This window comes from Microtus ochrogaster, chromosome 10 (assembly GCF_000317375.1).
Source record: "Microtus ochrogaster isolate Prairie Vole_2 chromosome 10, MicOch1.0, whole genome shotgun sequence".
NCBI classification, from domain to species: domain Eukaryota; kingdom Metazoa; phylum Chordata; class Mammalia; order Rodentia; family Cricetidae; genus Microtus; species Microtus ochrogaster.
Window position 1 is genome coordinate 15,510,557 of NC_022016.1, and position 3,161 is coordinate 15,513,717.

Sequence of the window (3,161 nt, forward strand, 5' to 3'; positions counted from 1 at the left end):
CTGGAAAGGGGCCAACACAGAAGTCTATGGCTGGCTCTGTGCTAATGGAACCAGATACAGTACATGTAGTGGATTTGAATGCCTTAGATGCACATGACCACTTTAATTTCACATGAAAAAAAGACTATTTACTGCCAAGTAGTGGCAAAAATTAGAATATATCATATAACATTACATAGTAATGCATACAGTCAATAGACCATAGATAATAAATTGATTTGTGTTTGCATAATTTTTTGCCCTAGTTTTGGTCTCCAAGTGATTAAAACCAAAGTGTTAACCCAAGGCTGAATCTCTGCCTTAGGATATTTGTGAAATATCCTAGTCCTTGAGCTCCACTGACCTGTCATAGTTCCATGAGTGATTATCAAAAATTTATAAATTGCCCTATATTGGTAAAAGTATGGATTATTTTAGTTTTTGTTATGAACTAATGTGGAACAGCACATTTTTTTTGTTTTGATTTGCTTTTCTTTTTAAATTCATTTATTATGTATATAGTGTTGTGCTTTCATTTATGTCTAAACACCAGAAGAGGACACAAGATCTCATTATAGATTGTTGTGAGCCACCATGTGGTTACTGGGAATTGTATATAGGACCTATGGAAGTGCAGCCAGTGCTCTTAACCTCTGAGCCATCTCTCCAGCCATAAGCAGTATGTTTTTATTATACATTCCTGTTAGACACTCCCAGAAGGATTGTGTGCTACAAGACAGCACAATCCTATTGACAAGGTCACAGTGAAAAGGCAGATGCCCCTGGGAACCATACCAGTACGTGTCCTTCCTGTGCTTGATTTTAGCCATGGAGTCAAATGAGTTTTAGTTTAATTTTCTCACTGTTGCAGCAGGTTTTCATATATTTTTAAATCATGTTTAATTGAAAAATACTTTTCTTTGTTTTCTCTTTCCTGGTTTTCTCATTGATTTTTAGATGTATATTCTAGAATTGAGGTCTCTATTGGTTTTATGTCTTGCATTCTGTGTGCCATACCATGGCTTGCTCCTTTACTCAACATATCAACACTTATTTTGAACCATCTTTTTTTTTAAAAAAAATTCTTTTAGTATTGTAATATAAAATAATCACATAGATCTTCCCTATTTCTACTATAACAAAAAACACAAAACATGCTAAATTCTTTTCCCTTTCATATGTAATCCAGTCTACCTGACACTTATGTTTTGAATACTGTGAGTTGGGGTGAAGTTTTATTATATTTTATCTGGATAAACAAAATTTTCTCAAAATGCCAAATTGTTGATTTTCCAAAACCAAATGCCAATGAATGCTGGGCTCTGTTCCTAGACCTCTTTGCATTCTGCTATCCTGAATTTTACCATTTTACAAAATGTAATTTTGAAATATCTTCTTATTTAACAAAACCAGGCTTATATTTTGCAATTATCTTCATCAAGACATGTGATTTTTATTGTGATATATTTTATATACTGTAATTCACCCTTCAAACAAGTTGTTTGTAGTATGGTCACCATGTTGTGCACGGAACACTATAAGTTCCACAGTCTTCTTCAAATATCAAGTGAAGACGTGCTGATTGGAAGTGGACTCGGGCCCTTCCTCTATTACTGCCTCTACGAGGCTGTGAGATTTGTGTCTGGCTCACGCCATGGCACAAGACTCACAGATCTGTCAATGGCAGCATGCAGTGAAACTTTCTTTTATGGTTAAAGAATATCCCACCAACTATTACTGTACCTTTGCTTTTCCATCATTAGAGGAGGACATTTTGAATGTTTTTACTCTGGAGCTGTTACAAATATAGCAACTATGAATAAGTTTTCAATATGTTCAGAATTTCAGTACCCATGCATATAAGCTTAGGATAACATTTAACTATTTGAGGAAAAGGCAAACTATTATGCAGTAACTACATGTTTTCAATGTTTGCCAGCAATTCATAAAGGTTGCAATTTCTCTACTTTATCTAGCACCTGTGTCTTTTTAAAAGATGTGTATTATATATATACATATATAATACATACATACATACATACATAGCAGTCCTACATCATTGATTTCATTTTACCTTTTCCTAAAATAATGTGATATTGAACAATTTTTCTATTTATTTTTATATATTTCTTAGAGAAATTTGTGCTTAAATACACTTTTGACTCAGAATTTCTGAACATCGTTGTTTTACATTGGTTAGATATGTAGAGCATTGAGCTCTTGCAAGACTTAAGACTTTGAGTATCTCTCCATGACTTGCCTTTCACTGTTGATCACTCGATGTATCCCAGTAATGTAGTAGAATGCTCTATATGGAGGCTTTTTAGTTTTCAACGTATTCATTCTCATGTGAAGTATCATTTATGTCATCGAGCATTGCATTTTTATTTTCTGTTTCTCATTGATAAATAAAATGCCATTCATTTTCTACTGTTCAAAACTAAGTGTCCATGATAAAATTATTTATTAAAGTTTTATTTTTTAATATTTAGTTATTCATTTATCTTTACAGCTACACCACTATTTCCTCTCCCTCTTCTCCCCGGGTCCCTCCCCACCACCTCCCTTCTGCCTCCCTCGAGCCATCTACTCCTCCTTCATTTCTGTTCAGAAAAGGGGGATAATTATGGTTATCAACCAAACATGGTACCTCCACATGTATTAAGGCTGGTCAAAGCAACCTAATATGAGGACTAGGGTCCCAAAAGCCAGGAGTGAAGTCATCAATGGCTTCTGTATACTGTTAGGTGTTTCGCAAGAAGACCAAGCTACACAACTGTCACGTATGTGTATGGCTGAATCAACTCCTACTTCTACTGTTTATCCACGTGATTATTTGTGTTAATGTTTAGGATTGGACACAATACCTCAAAGATGAAGCCAAGTGATTAGCTGTAGAACTGCATTTCTATACAGAATGCTCTGCAGGTCCTCTAGAACATATTTCATTTTGTTACTGCCTGGGTTTGATATTGCTTCTCTTTTTCTGTGTTTTGGCTACATGTATTATGTTCTCTGTAACTTCTTGAGACTCATGCTCATATTGAGTTTCTACCTCCTTTGTCCCACAACCATGTGCATGAAGCTCTGGTTCTCTCTCACAATGATTTTATGCTCATAGAACATTGCATTTAAATTTGTGTGTGTCTCCAAATATTGTCAGATTGGTGTTTGAAAAGTTC